Below are 15,798 nucleotides of genomic sequence, written 5' to 3'. Positions count from 1 at the left end.
GCGTCTGAAAAGAAGAAGAAAAAACCCGGACCGGGCCGCCTGGCCACCCTTTGTGCGGGTGTCCGCTCCCCAGGCTCCGAAAGCCTTGCCAGCCCTTGTGATCGGGTGGCACCGCCCACCAGGCGTCTGAAACAAAGAAGAAAAAACCTGGACCAGGCCGCCTGGCCACCCTTTGTGCAGATGTCTGCTCCCCAGGCTCCGAAAGCCTTGCCAGCCCTTGTGATCGGGTGGCACCGCCCACCAGGCGTCTGAAAAGAAGATGAAAAAACCCGGACCGGGCCGCCTGGCCACCCTTTGTGCGGGTGTCCACTCCCCAGGCTCCGAAAGCCTTGCCAGCCCTTGTGATCGGGTGGCACCGCCCACCAGGCGTCTGAAACAAAGAAGAAAAAACCCGGACCGGGCCGCCTGGCCACCCTTTGTGCGGGTGTCCGCTCCCCAGGCTCCGAAAGTCTTGCCAGCCCTTGTGATCGGGTGGCACCGCCCACCAGGCGTTGAAAGAAAGAAGAAAAAACCCGGACCGGGCCGACTGGCCACCCTTTGTGCGGGTGTCCGCTCCCCAGGCTCCGAAAGCCTTGCCAGCCCTTGTGATTGGGTGGCACCGCCCACCAGGCTTCTGAAAAGAAGAAGAAAAAACCCGGACCGGGCCGCCTGGCCACCCTTTGTGCGGGTGTCCGCTCCCCAGGCTCCGAAAGCCTTGCCAGCCCTTGTGATCGGGTGGCACCGCCCACCAGGCGTGTGAAACAAAGAAGAAAAAACCCGGACCGGGCCGCCTGGCCACCCTTTGTGCGGGTGTCCGCTCCCCAGGCTCCGAAAGCCTTGCCAGCCCTTGTGATTGGGTGGCACCGCCCACCAGGCGTCTGAAAAGGAAGAAGAAAAAACCCGGACCGGGCCGCCTTGCCACCCTTTGTGCGGGTGTCCGCTCCCCAGTCTCCGAAAGCCTTGCCAGCCCTTGTGATTGGGTGGCACCGCCCACCAGGCGTCTGAAAAGGAGAAGAAAAAACCCGGACCGGGCCGCCTGGCCACCCTTTGTGCGGGTGTCCGCTCCCCAGGCTCCGAAAGCCTTGCCAGCCCTTGTGATCGGGTGGCACCGCCCACCAGGCGTCTGAAACAAAGAAGAAAAAACCCGGACCGGGCCGCCTGGCCACCCTTTGTGCGGGTGTCCGCTCCCCAGGCTCCGAAAGCCTTGCCAGCCCTTGTGATTGGGTGGCACCGCCCACCAGGCGTCTGAAAAGAAGAAGAAAAAACCCGGACCGGGCCGCCTGGCCACCCTTTGTGCGGGTGTCCGCTCCCCAGGCTCCGAAAGCCTTGCCAGCCCTTGTGATCGGGTGGCACCGCCCACCAGGCGTCTGAAAAGAAGAAGAAAAAAACCCGGACCGGGCCGCCTGGCCACCCTTTGTGCGGGTGTCCGCTCCCCAGGCTCCGAAAGCCTTGCCAGCCCTTGTGATCGGGTGGCACCGCCCACCAGGCGTGTGAAACAAAGAAGAAAAAACCCGGACCGGGCCGCCTGGCCACCCTTTGTGCGGGTGTCCGCTCCCCAGGCTCCGAAAGCCTTGCCAGCCCTTGTGATAGGGTGGCACCGCCCACCAGGCGTGTGAAAGAAAGAAGAAAAAACCCGGACCGGGCCGCCTGGCCACCCTTTGTGCGGGTGTCTGCTCCGCAGGCTCCGAAAGCCTTGCCAGCCCTTGTGATCGGGTGGCACCGCCCACCAGGCGTGTGAAAGAAAGAAGAAAAAACCCGGACCGGGCTGCCTGGCCACCCTTTGTGCGGGTGTCCGCTCCCCAGGCTCCGAAAGCCTTGCCAACCCTTGTGATCGGGTGGCACCGCCCACCAGGCATGTGAGAGAAAGAAGAGAAGAAGAAAAAACCCGGACCGGGCCGCCTGGCCACCCTTTGTGCGGGTGTCCGCTCCCCAGGCTCCGAAAGCCTTGCCAGCCCTTGTGATCGGGTGGCACCGCCCACCAGGCGTGTGAAAGAAAGAAGAAAAAACCCGGACCGGGCCGCCTGGCCACCCTTTGTGCGGGTGTCCGCTCCCCAGGCTCCGAAAGCTTTGCCAGCCCTTGTGATTGGGTGGCACCGCCCACCAGGCGTGTGAAAGAAAGAAGAAAAAACCCGGACCGGGCCGCCTGGCCACCCTTTGTGCGGGTGTCCGCTCCCCAGGCTCCGAAAGCCTTGCCAGCCCTTGTGATCGGGTGGCACCGCCCACCAGGCGTCTGAAAGAAAGAAGAAAAAACCCGGACCGGGCTGCCTGGCCACCCTTTGTGCGGGTGTCCGCTCCCCAGGCTCCGAAAGCCTTGCCAGCCCTTGTGATCGGGTGGCACCGCCCACCAGGCGTCTGAAACAAAGAAGAAAAAACCCGGACCGGGCCGCCTGGCCACCCTTTGTGCGGGTGTCCGCTCCCGAGGCTCCGAAAGCCTTGCCAGCCCTTGTGATCGGGTGGCACCGCCCACCAGGCGTGTGAAACAAAGAAGAAAAAACCCGGACCGGGCCGCCTGGCCACCCTTTGTGCGGGTGTCCGCTCCCCAGGCTCCGAAAGCCTTGCCAGCCCTTGTGATCGGGTGGCACCGCCCACCAGGCGTGTGAAACAAAGAAGAAAAAACCCGGACCGGGCCGCCTTGCCACCCTTTGTGCGGGTGTCCGCTCCCCAGGCTCCGAAAGCCTTGCCAGCCCTTGTGATCGGGTGGCACCGCCCACCAGGCGTGTGAGAGAAAGAAGAGAAGAAGAAAAAACCCGGACCGGGCCGCCTGGCCACCCTTTGTGCGGGTGTCTGCTCCCCAGGCTCCGAAAGCCTTGCCAGCCCTTGTGATCGGGTGGCACCGCCCACCAGGCGTGTGAGAGAAAGAAGAGAAGAAGAAAAAACCCGGACCGGGCCGCCTGGCCACCCTTTGTGCGGGTGTCCGCTCCCCAGGCTCCGAAAGCCTTGCCAGCCCTTGTGATTGGGTGGCACCGCCCACCAGGCGTCTGAAAAGAAGAAGAAAAAACCCGGACCGGGCCGCCTGGCCACCCTTTGTGCGGGTGTCCGCTCCCCAGGCTCCGAAAGCCTTGCCAGCCCTTGTGATCGGGTGGCACCGCCCACCAGGCGTCTGAAACAAAGAAGAAAAAACCCGGACCGGGCCGCCTGGCCACCCTTTGTGCGGGTGTCCGCTCCCGAGGCTCCGAAAGCCTTGCCAGCCCTTGTGATCGGGTGGCACCGCCCACCAGGCGTGTGAAACAAAGAAGAAAAAACCCGGACCGGGCCGCCTGGCCACCCTTTGTGCGGGTGTCCGCTCCCCAGGCTCCGAAAGCCTTGCCAGCCCTTGTGATCGGGTGGCACCGCCCACCAGGCGTGTGAAACAAAGAAGAAAAAACCCGGACCGGGCCGCCTGGCCACCCTTTGTGCGGGTGTCCGCTCCCCAGGCTCCGAAAGCCTTGCCAGCCCTTGTGATCGGGTGGCACCGCCCACCAGGCGTGTGAGAGAAAGAAGAGAAGAAGAAAAAACCCGGACCGGGCCGCCTGGCCACCCTTTGTGCGGGTGTCCGCTCCCCAGGCTCCGAAAGCCTTGCCAGCCCTTGTGATCGGGTGGCACCGCCCACCAGGCGTGTGAAAGAAAGAAGAAAAAACCCGGACCAGGGCCGCCTGGCCACCCTTTGTGCGGGTGTCTGCTCCCCAGGCTCCGAAAGCCTTGCCAGCCCTTGTGATCGGGTGGCACCGCCCACCAGGCGTGTGAAAGAAAGAAGAAAAAACCCGGACCGGGCCGCCTTGCCACCCTTTGTGCGGGTGTCCGCTCCCCAGGCTCCGAAAGCCTTGCCAGCCCTTGTGATCGGGTGGCACCGCCCACCAGGCGTGTGAGAGAAAGAAGAGAAGAAGAAAAACCCGGACCGGGCCGCCTGGCCACCCTTTGTGCGGGTGTCCGCTCCCCAGACTCCGAAAGCCTTGCCAGCCCTTGTGATCGGGTGGCACCGCCCACCAGGCGTGTGAAAGAAAGAAGAAAAAACCCGGACCGGGCCGCCTGGCCACCCTTTGTGCGGGTGTCTGCTCCCCAGGCTCCGAAAGCCTTGCCAGCCCTTGTGATCGGGTGGCACCGCCCACCAGGCGTTTGAAAGAAAGAAGAAAAAAACCCGGACCGGGCTGCCTGGCCACCCTTTGTGCGGGTGTCCGCTCCCCAGGCTCCGAAAGCCTTGCCAGCCCTTGTGATCGGGTGGCACCGCCCACCAGGCATGTGAGAGAAAGAAGAGAAGAAAAAAACCCGGACCGGGCCGCCTGGCCACCCTTTGTGCGGGTGTCCGCTCCCCAGGCTCCGAAAGCCTTGCCAGCCCTTGTGATCGGGTGGCACCGCCCACCAGGCGTTTGAAAGAAAGAAGAAAAAACCCGGACCGGGCTGCCTGGCCACCCTTTGTGCGGGTGTCCGCTCCCCAGGCTCCGAAAGCCTTGCCAGCCCTTGTGATCGGGTGGCACCGCCCACCAGGCATGTGAGAGAAAGAAGAGAAGAAGAAAAAACCCGGACCGGGCCGCCTGGCCACCCTTTGTGCGGGTGTCCGCTCCCCAGGCTCCGAAAGCCTTGCCAGCCCTTGTGATCGGGTGGCACCGCCCACCAGGCGTCTGAAAAGGAGAAGAAAAAACCCGGACCGGGCCGCCTTGCCACCCTTTGTGCGGGTGTCCGCTCCCCAGGCTCCGAAAGCCTTGCCAGCCCTTGTGATCGGGTGGCACCGCCCACCAGGCGTCTGAAAAGGAGAAGAAAAAACCCGGACCGGGCCGCCTGGCCACCCTTTGTGCGGGTGTCCGCTCCCCAGGCTCCGAAAGCCTTGCCAGCCCTTGTGATCGGGTGGCACCGCCCACCAGGCGTCTGAAACAAAGAAGAAAAAACCCGGACCGGGCCGCCTGGCCACCCTTTGTGCGGGTGTCCGCTCCCCAGGCTCCGAAAGCCTTGCCAGCCCTTGTGATCGGGTGGCACCGCCCACCAGGCGTCTGAAAGAAAGAAGAAAAAACCCGGACCGGGCCGCCTGGCCACCCTTTGTGCGGGTGTCCGCTCCCCAGGCTCCGAAAGCCTTGCCAGCCCTTGTGATCGGGTGGCACCGCCCACCAGGCGTCTGAAAGAAAGAAGAAAAAACCCGGACCGGGCCGCCTGGCCACCCTTTGTGCGGGTGTCCGCTCCCCAGGCTCCGAAAGCCTTGCCAGCCCTTGTGATCGGGTGGCACCGCCCACCAGGCGTCTGAAAGAAAGAAGAAAAAACCCGGACCGGGCGCCTGGCCACCCTTTGTGCGGGTGTCCGCTCCCCAGGCTCCGAAAGCCTTGCCAGCCCTTGTGATCGGGTGGCACCGCCCACCAGGCGTCTGAAACAAAGAAGAAAAAACCCGGACCGGGCCGCCTGGCCACCCTTTGTGCGGGTGTCCGCTCCCCAGGCTCCGAAAGCCTTGCCAGCCCTTGTGATCGGGTGGCACCGCCCACCAGGCGTCTGAAAAGAAGAAGAAAAAACCCGGACCGGGCCGCCTGGCCACCCTTTGTGCGGGTGTCCGCTCCCCAGGCTCCGAAAGCCTTGCCAGCCCTTGTGATCGGGTGGCACCGCCCACCAGGCTTCTGAAAAAGAAGAAGAAAAAACCCGGACCGGGCCGCCTGGCCACCCTTTGTGCGGGTGTCCGCTCCCCAGGCTCCGAAAGCCTTGCCAGCCCTTGTGATCGGGTGGCACCGCCCACCAGGCGTGTGAAAAGAAGAGAAGAAAAAACCCGGACCGGGCCGCCTGGCCACCCTTTGTGCGGGTGTCCGCTCCCCAGGCTCCGAAAGCCTTGCCAGCCCTTGTGATCGGGTGGCACCGCCCACCAGGCGTCGTGAAAAAGAGAAGAAAAAACCCGGACCGGGCCGCCTGGCCACCCTTTGTGCGGGTGTCCGCTCCCCAGGCTCCGAAAGCCTTGCCAGCCCTTGTGATCGGGTGGCACCGCCCACCAGGCGTGCGGAGAAAGAAGAAGAAGAAAAAACCCGGACCGGGCCGCCTGGCCACCCTTTGTGCGGGTGTCCGCTCCCCAGGCTCCGAAAGCCTTGCCAGCCCTTGTGATCGGGTGGCACCGCCCACCAGGCGTGTGAAAGAAAGAAGAAAAAACCCGGACCGGGCCGCCTGGCCACCCTTTGTGCGGGTGTCCGCTCCCCAGGCCCCGAAAGCCTTGCCAGCCCTTGTGATCGGGTGGCACCGCCCACCAGGCGTGTGAAAGAAAGAAGAAAAAACCCGGACCGGGCCGCCTGGCCACCCTTTGTGCGGGTGTCCGCTCCCCAGGCTCCGAAAGCCTTGCCAGCCCTTGTGATCGGGTGGCACCGCCCACCAGGCGTCTGAAAAGAAAGAAGAAAAAACCCGGACCGGGCCGCCTGGCCACCCTTTGTGCGGGTGTCCGCTCCCCAGGCTCCGAAAGCCTTGCCAGCCCTTGTGATCGGGTGGCACCGCCCACCAGGCGTCTGAAAAGAAGAGAAGAAAAAACCCGGACCGGGCCGCCTGGCCACCCTTTGTGCGGGTGTCCGCTCCCCAGGCTCCGAAAGCCTTGCCAGCCCTTGTGATCGGGTGGCACCGCCCACCAGGCGTGTGAAAGAAAGAAGAAAAAACCCGGACCGGGCCGCCTGGCCACCCTTTGTGCGGGTGTCCGCTCCCCAGGCTCCGAAAGCCTTGCCAGCCCTTGTGATCGGGTGGCACCGCCCACCAGGCGTGTGAAAAGAAGAAGAAAAAACCCGGACCGGGCCGCCTGGCCACCCTTTGTGCGGGTGTCCGCTCCCCAGGCTCCGAAAGCCTTGCCAGCCCTTGTGATTGGGTGGCACCGCCCACCAGGCGTGTGAGAGAAAGAAGAGAAGAAGAAAAACCCGGACCGGGCCGCCTGGCCACCCTTTGTGCGGGTGTCCGCTCCCCAGGCTCCGAAAGCCTTGCCAGCCCTTGTGATCGGGTGGCACCGCCCACCAGGCGTGTGAAAGAAAGAAGAAAAAACCCGGACCGGGCCGCCTGGCCACCCTTTTTGCGGGTGTCCGCTCCCCAGGCTCCGAAAGCCTTGCCAGCCCTTGTGATCGGGTGGCACCGCCCACCAGGCGTGTGAAAGAAAGAAGAAAAAACCCGGACCGGGCCGCCTGGCCACCCTTTGTGCGGGTGTCCGCTCCCCAGGCTCCGAAAGCCTTGCCAGCCCTTGTGATCGGGTGGCACCGCCCACCAGGCGTGTGAAAGAAAGAAGAAAAAACCCGGACCGGGCCGCCTGGCCACCCTTTGTGCGGGTGTCCGCTCCCCAGGCTCCGAAAGCCTTGCCAGCCCTTGTGATCGGGTGGCACCGCCCACCAGGCGTGTGAGAGAGAGAAGAAAAAACCCGGACCGGGCCGCCTGGCCACCCTTTGTGCGGGTGTCCGCTCCCCAGGCTCCGAAAGCCTTGCCAGCCCTTGTGATCGGGTGGCACCGCCCACCAGGCGTGTGAAAGAAAGAAGAAAAAAACCCGGACCGGGCCGCCTGGCCACCCTTTGTGCGGGTGTCCGCTCCCCAGGCTCCGAAAGCCTTGCCAGCCCTTGTGATCGGGTGGCACCGCCCACCAGGCGTGTGAAAGAAAGAAGAAAAAAACCCGGACCGGGCCGCCTGGCCACCCTTTGTGCGGGTGTCTGCTCCCCAGGCTCCGAAAGCCTTGCCAGCCCTTGTGATCGGGTGGCACCGCCCACCAGGCGTGTGAAAGAAAAGAAGAAAAAACCCGGACCGGGCTGCCTGGCCACCCTTTGTGCGGGTGTCCGCTCCCCAGGCTCCGAAAGCCTTGCCAGCCCTTGTGATCGGGTGGCACCGCCCACCAGGCATGTGAGAGAAAGAAGAGAAGAAGAAAAACCCGGACCGGGCCGCCTGGCCACCCTTTGTGCGGGTGTCCGCTCCCCAGGCTCCGAAAGCCTTGCCAGCCCTTGTGATCGGGTGGCACCGCCCACCAGGCGTGTGAGAGAAAGAAGAAGAAAAAACCCGGACCGGGCCGCCTGGCCACCCTTTGTGCGGGTGTCCGCTCCCCAGGCTCCGAAAGCCTTGCCAGCCCTTGTGATCGGGTGGCACCGCCCACCAGGCGTGTGAAAGAAAGAAGAAAAAACCCGGACCGGGCCACCTGGCCACCCTTTATGCGGGTGTCCGCTCCGCAGGCTCCGAAAGCCTTGCCAGCCCTTGTGATCGGGTGGCACCGCCCACCAGGCGTGTGAAAGAAAGAAGAAAAAACCCGGACCGGGCTGCCTGGCCACCCTTTGTGCGGGTGTCCGCTCCCCAGGCTCCGAAAGCCTTGCCAGCCCTTGTGATTGGGTGGCACCGCCCACCAGGCAGTGTGAGAGAAAGAGAAGAAGAAAAAACCCGGACCGGGCCGCCTGGCCACCCTTTGTGCGGGTGTCCGCTCCCCAGGCTCCGAAAGCCTTGCCAGCCCTTGTGATCGGGTGGCACCGCCCACCAGGCGTGTGAAAGAAAGAAGAAAAAACCCGGACCGGGCCGCCTGGCCACCCTTTGTGCGGGTGTCCGCTCCCCAGGCTCCGAAAGCCTTGCCAGCCCTTGTGATTGGGTGGCACCGCCCACCAGGCGTGTGAAAGAAAGAAGAAAAAACCCGGACCGGGCCGCCTGGCCACCCTTTGTGCGGGTGTCCCCTCCCGAGGCTCCGAAAGCCTTGCCAGCCCTTGTGATCGGGTGGCACCGCCCACCAGGCGTGTGAAACAAAGAAGAAAAAACCCGGACCGGGCCGCCTGGCCACCCTTTGTGCGGGTGTCCGCTCCCAGGCTCCGAAAGCCTTGCCAGCCCTTGTGATCGGGTGGCACCGCCCACCAGGCGTGTGAAACAAAGAAGAAAAAACCCGGACCGGGCCGCCTGGCCACCCTTTGTGCGGGTGTCCGCTCCCCAGGCTCCGAAAGCCTTGCCAGCCCTTGTGATCGGGTGGCACCGCCCACCAGGCATGTGAGAGAAAGAAGAGAAGAAGAAAAAACCCGGACCGGGCCGCCTGGCCACCCTTTGTGCGGGTGTCCGCTCCCCAGGCTCCGAAAGCCTTGCCAGCCCTTGTGAATCGGGTGGCACCGCCCACCAGGCGTGTGAAAAGAAGAAGAAAAAACCCGGACCGGGCCGCCTGGCCACCATTTGTGCGGGTGTCCGCTCCCCAGGCTCCGAAAGCCTTGCCAGCCCTTGTGATCGGGTGGCACCGCCCACCAGGGCGTCTGAAAAGAAAGAAGAAAAAACCCGGACCGGGCCGCCTGGCCACCCCTTTGTTGCGGGTGTCCGCTCCCCAGGCTCGAAAGCCTGCCAGCCCTTGTGATGCTGGGGCCACCGCCCACCAGGCTGGTGAAAGAAAGAAGAAAAAACCCGGACCGGGCCGCCTGGCCACCCTTTGTGCGGGTGTCCGCTCCCCAGGCTCCGAAAGCCTTGCCAGCCCTTGTGATCGGGGGCACCGCCCACCAGGCGTCCTGAAAAGAAAGAAGAAAAAACCCGGACCGGGCCGCCTGGCCACCCTTTGTGCGGGTGTCCGCTCCCCAGGCTCGAAAGCCTTGCCAGCCCTTGTGATCGGGTGGCACCGCCCACCAGGCGTCTGAAACAAAGAAGAAAAAACCCGGACCGGGCGCCTGGCCACCCTTTGTGCGGGTGTCCGCTCACCAGGCTCCGAAAAGCCTTGCCAGCCCTTGTGATTGGGTGGCACCGCCCCACCAGGCGTCTGAAAAAGAAGAAGAAAAAACCCGGACCGGCCGCCTGGCCACCCTTTGTGCGGGTGTCCGCTCCCCAGGCTCCGAAAGCCTTGCCAGCCCTTGTGATTGGGTGGCACCGCCCACCAGGCGTCTAAAAAGAAGAAGACAAAAACCCGGCCCGCGGCCGCCTGCCACCCTTTGTGCGGGTGTCCGCTCCCCAGGCTCCGAAAGCCTTGCCAGCCCTTGTGATCGGGTGGCACCGCCCACCAGGCGTGTGAAAGGAAGAAGAAAAAACCCGGACCGGGCCGCCTGGCCACCCTTTGTGCGGGTGTCCGCTCCCCAGGCTCCGAAAGCCTTGCCAGCCCTTGTGATCGGGTGGCACCGCCCACCAGGCGTGTGAAAGAAAGAAGAAAAAACCCGGACCGGGCCGCCTGGCCACCCTTTGTGCGGGTGTCCGCTCCCCAGGCTCCGAAAGCCTTGCCAGCCCTTGTGATCGGGTGGCACCGCCCACCAGGCGTGTGAAAGAAGAGAAGAAGAAAAACCCGGACCGGGCCGCCTGGCCACCCTTTGTGCGGGTGTCCGCTCCCCAGGCTCCGAAAGCCTTGCCAGCCCTTGTGATCGGGTGGCACCGCCCACCAGGCGTGTGAAAGAAAGAAGAAAAAACCCGGACCGGGCCGCCTGGCCACCCTTTGTGCGGGTGTCTGCTCCCCAGGCTCCGAAAGCCTTGCCAGCCCTTGTGATCGGGTGGCACCGCCCACCAGGCGTGTGAAAGAAAGAAGAAAAAACCCGGACCGGGCTGCCTGGCCACCCTTTGTGCGGGTGTCCGCTCCCCAGGCTCCGAAAGCCTTGCCAGCCCTTGTGATCGGGTGGCACCGCCCACAGGCATGTGAGAGAAAGAAGAGAAGAAGAAAAAACCTGACCGGGCCGCCTGGCCACCCTTTGTGCGGGTGTCCGCTCCCCAGGCTCCGAAAGCCTTGCCAGCCCTTGTGATCGGTGGCACCGCCCAGCAGGCGTGTGAGAGAAAGAAGAGAAGAAGAAAAAACCCGGACCGGGCCGCCTGGCCACCCTTTGTGCGGGTGTCCGCTCCCCAGGCTCCGAAAGCCTTGCCAGCCCTTGTGATCGGGTGGCACCGCCCACCAGGCGTGTGAAGAAAGAAGAAAAACCCGGACCGGGCCACCTGGCCACCCTTTATGCGGGTGTCTGCTCCGCAGGCTCCGAAAGCCTTGCCAGCCCTTGTGATCGGGTGGCACCGCACACCAGGCGTGTGAAAGAAAGAAGAAAAAACCCGGACCGGGCTGCCTGGCCACCCTTTGTGCGGGTGTCCGCTCCCCAGGCTCCGAAAGCCTTGCCAACCCTTGTGATTGGGTGGCACCGCCCACCAGGCATGTGAGAGAAAGAAGAGAAGAAGAAAAACCCCGGACCGGGCCGCCTGGCCACCCTTTGTGCGGGTGTCCGCTCCCCAGGCTCCGAAAGCCTTGCCAGCCCTTGTGATCGGGTGGCACCGCCCACCAGGCGTGTGAAAGAAAGAAGAAAAAAACCCGGACCGGGCCGCCTGGCCACCCTTTGTGCGGGTGTCCGCTCCCCAGGCTCCGAAAGCTTTGCCAGCCCTTGTGATTGGGTGGCACCGCCCACCAGGCGTGTGAAAGAAAGAAGAAAAAACCCGGACCGGGCCGCCTGGCCACCCTTTGTGCGGGTGTCCCCTCCCGAGGCTCCGAAAGCCTTGCCAGCCCTTGTGATCGGGTGGCACCGCCCACCAGGCGTGTGAAACAAAGAAGAAAAAACCCGGACCGGGCCTGCCTGGCCACCCTTTGTGCGGGTGTCCGCTCCCCAGGCTCCGAAAGCCTTGCCAGCCCTTGTGATCGGGTGGCACCGCCCACCAGGCATGTGAAACAAAGAAGAAAAAACCCGGACCGGGCCGCCTTGCCACCCTTTGTGCGGGTGTCCGCTCCCCAGGCTCCGAAAGCCTTGCCAGCCCTTGTGATCGGGTGGCACCGCCCACCAGGCATGTGAGAGAAAGAAGAGAAGAAGAAAAAACCCGGACCGGGCCGCCTGGCCACCCTTTGTGCGGGTGTCCGCTCCCCAGGCTCCGAAAGCCTTGCCAGCCCTTGTGATCGTGTGGCACCGCCCACCAGGCGTGTGAAAGAAAGAAGAAAAAACCCGGACCGGGCCGCCTGGCCACCCTTTGTGCGGGTGTCTGCTCCCCAGGATCCGAAAGCCTTGCCAGCCCTTGTGATCGGGTGGCACCGCCCACCAGGCGTGTGAAAGAAAGAAGAAAAAACCCGGACCGGGCTGCCTGGCCACCCTTTGTGCGGGTGTCCGCTCCCCAGGCTCCGAAAGCCTTGCCAGCCCTTGTGATCGGGTGGCACCGCCCACCAGGCATGTGAGAGAAAGAAGAGAAGAAGAAAAAACCCTGACCGGGCCGCCTGGCCACCCTTTGTGCGGGTGTCCGCTCCCCAGGCTCCGAAAGCCTTGCCAGCCCTTGTGATCGGGTGGCACCGCCCAGCAGGCGTGTGAGAGAAAGAAGAGAAGAAGAAAAAACCCGGACCGGGCCGCCTGGCCACCCTTTGTGCGGGTGTCCGCTCCCCAGGCTCCGAAAGCCTTGCCAGCCCTTGTGATCGGGTGGCACCGCCCACCAGGCGTGTGAAAGAAAGAAGAAAAAACCCGGACCGGGCCACCTGGCCACCCTTTATGCGGGTGTCTGCTCCGCAGGCTCCGAAAGCCTTGCCAGCCCTTGTGATCGGGTGGCACCGCACACCAGGCGTGTGAAAGAAAGAAGAAAAAACCCGGACCGGGCTGCCTGGCCACCCTTTGTGCGGGTGTCCGCTCCCCAGGCTCCGAAAGCCTTGCCAACCCTTGTGATTGGGTGGCACCGCCCACCAGGCATGTGAGAGAAAGAAGAGAAGAAGAAAAAACCCGGACCGGGCCGCCTGGCCACCCTTTGTGCGGGTGTCCGCTCCCCAGGCTCCGAAAGCCTTGCCAGCCCTTGTGATCGGGTGGCACCGCCCACCAGGCGTGTGAAAGAAAGAAGAAAAAACCCGGACCGGGCCGCCTGGCCACCCTTTGTGCGGGTGTCCGCTCCCCAGGCTCCGAAAGCTTTGCCAGCCCTTGTGATTGGGTGGCACCGCCCACCAGGCGTGTGAAAGAAAGAAGAAAAAACCCGGACCGGGCCGCCTGGCCACCCTTTGTGCGGGTGTCCCCTCCCGAGGCTCCGAAAGCCTTGCCAGCCCTTGTGATCGGGTGGCACCGCCCACCAGGCGTGTGAAACAAAGAAGAAAAAACCCGGACCGGGCCGCCTGGCCACCCTTTGTGCGGGTGTCCGCTCCCCAGGCTCCGAAAGCCTTGCCAGCCCTTGTGATCGGGTGGCACCGCCCACCAGGCGTGTGAAACAAAGAAGAAAAAACCCGGACCGGGCCGCCTTGCCACCCTTTGTGCGGGTGTCCGCTCCCCAGGCTCCGAAAGCCTTGCCAGCCCTTGTGATCGGGTGGCACCGCCCACCAGGCATGTGAGAGAAAGAAGAGAAGAAGAAAAAACCCGGACCGGGCCGCCTGGCCACCCTTTGTGCGGGTGTCCGCTCCCCAGGCTCCGAAAGCCTTGCCAGCCCTTGTGATCGTGTGGCACCGCCCACCAGGCGTGTGAAAGAAAGAAGAAAAAACCCGGACCGGGCCGCCTGGCCACCCTTTGTGCGGGTGTCTGCTCCCCAGGATCCGAAAGCCTTGCCAGCCCTTGTGATCGGGTGGCACCGCCCACCAGGCGTGTGAAAGAAAGAAGAAAAAACCCGGACCGGGCTGCCTGGCCACCCTTTGTGCGGGTGTCCGCTCCCCAGGCTCCGAAAGCCTTGCCAGCCCTTGTGATCGGGTGGCACCGCCCACCAGGCATGTGAGAGAAAGAAGAGAAGAAGAAAAAACCCTGACCGGGCCGCCTGGCCACCCTTTGTGCGGGTGTCCGCTCCCCAGGCTCCGAAAGCCTTGCCAGCCCTTGTGATCGGGTGGCACCGCCCAGCAGGCGTGTGAGAGAAAGAAGAGAAGAAGAAAAAACCCGGACCGGGCCGCCTGGCCACCCTTTGTGCGGGTGTCCGCTCCCCAGGCTCCGAAAGCCTTGCCAGCCCTTGTGATCGGGTGGCACCGCCCACCAGGCATGTGAAAGAAAGAAGAAAAAACCCGGACCGGGCCACCTGGCCACCCTTTGTGCGGGTGTCTGCTCCGCAGGCTCCGAAAGCCTTGCCAGCCCTTGTGATCGGGTGGCACCGCCCACCAGGCGTGTGAAAGAAAGAAGAAAAAACCTGGACCGGGCTGCCTGGCCACCCTTTGTGCGGGTGTCCGCTCCCCAGGCTCCGAAAGCCTTGCCAACCCTTGTGATCGGGTGGCACCGCCCACCAGGCATGTGAGAGAAAGAAGAGAAGAAGAAAAAACCCGGACCGGGCCGCCTGGCCACCCTTTGTGCGGGTGTCCGCTCCCCAGGCTCCAAAAGCCTTGCCAGCCCTTGTGATCGGGTGGCACCGCCCACCAGGCGTGTGAAAGAAAGAAGAAAAAACCCGGACCGGGCCGCCTGGCCACCCTTTGTGCGGGTGTCCGCTCCCCAGGCTCCGAAAGCTTTGCCAGCCCTTGTGATTGGGTGGCACCGCCCACCAGGCGTGTGAAAGAAAGAAGAAAAAACCCGGACCGGGCCGCCTGGCCAGCCTTTGTGCGGGTGTCCGCTCCCCAGGCTCCGAAAGCCTTGCCAGCCCTTGTGATCGGGTGGCACCGCCCACCAGGCGTCTGAAAGAAAGAAGAAAAAACCCGAACCGGGCTGCCTGGCCACCCTTTGTGCGGGTGTCCGCTCCCCAGGCTCCGAAAGCCTTGCCAGCCCTTGTGATCGGGTGGCACCGCCCACCAGGCGTCTGAAACAAAGAAGAAAAAACCCGGACCGGGCCGCCTGGCCACCCTTTGTGCGGGTGTCCGCTCCCCAGGCTCCGAAAGCCTTGCCAACCCTTGTGATCGGGTGGCACCGCCCACCAGGCATGTGAGAGAAAGAAGAGAAGAAGAAAAAACCCGGACCGGGCCACCTGGCCACCCTTTGTGCGGGTGTCCGCTCCCCAGGCTCCAAAAGCCTTGCCAGCCCTTGTGATCGGGTGGCACCGCCCACCAGGCATGTGATAGAAAGAAAGAAGAAAAAAACCCGGACCGGGCCGCCTGGCCACCCTTTGTGCGGGTGTCCGCTCCCCAGGCTCCGAAAGCTTTGCCAGCCCTTGTGATTGGGTGGCACCGCCCACCAGGCGTGTGAAAGAAAGAAGAAAAAACCCGGACCGGGCCGCCTGGCCACCCTTTGTGCGGGTGTCCGCTCCCCAGGCTCCGAAAGCCTTGCCAGCCCTTGTGATCGGGTGGCACCGCCCACCAGGCGTCTGAAAGAAAGAAGAAAAAACCCGGACCGGGCCGCCTGGCCACCCTTTGTGCGGGTGTCCACTCCCCAGGCTCCGAAAGCCTTGCCAGCCCTTGTGATCGGGTGGCACCGCCCACCAGGCGTCTGAAAGAAAGAAGAAAAAACCCGGACCGGGCCGCCTGGCCACCCTTTGTGCGGGTGTCCGCTCCCCAGGCTCCGAAAGCCTTGCCAGCCCTTGTGATCGGGTGGCACCGCCCACCAGGCGTCTGAAACAAAGAAGAAAAAACCCGGACCGGGCCGCCTGGCCACCCTTTGTGCGGGTGTCCGCTCCCCAGGCTCCGAAAGCCTTGCCAGCCCTTGTGATCGGGTGGCACCGCCCACCAGGCGTGTGAAAGAAAGAAGAAAAAACCCGGACCGGGCCGCCTGGCCACCCTTTGTGCGGGTGTCTGCTCCCCAGGCTCCGAAAGCCTTGCCAGCCCTTGTGATCGGGTGGCACCGCCCACCAGGCGTGTGAAAGAAAGAAGAAAAAACCCGGACCGGGCCGCCTTGCCACCCTTTGTGCGGGTGTCCGCTCCCCAGGCTCCGAAAGCCTTGCCAGCCCTTGTGATCGGGTGGCACCGCCCACCAGGCGTGTGAAAGAAAGAAGAAAAAACCCGGACCGGGCCGCCTGGCCACCCTTTGTGCGGGTGTCCGCTCCCCAGGCTCCGAAAGCCTTGCCAGCCCTTGTGATCGGGTGGCACCGCCCACCAGGCGTGTGAAAGAAAGAAGAAAAAACCCGGACCGGGCCGCCTGGCCACCCTTTGTGCGGGTGTCTGCTCCCCAGGCTCCGAAAGCCTTGCCAGCCCTT

This window comes from Neolamprologus multifasciatus, chromosome 4 (genome assembly GCF_963576455.1).
Source record: "Neolamprologus multifasciatus chromosome 4, fNeoMul1.2, whole genome shotgun sequence".
Taxonomy (NCBI): Eukaryota; Metazoa; Chordata; class Actinopteri; order Cichliformes; family Cichlidae; genus Neolamprologus; species Neolamprologus multifasciatus.
The sequence above is the reverse complement of the archived record's forward strand: the minus strand, read 5'-3'. Positions refer to the sequence as shown.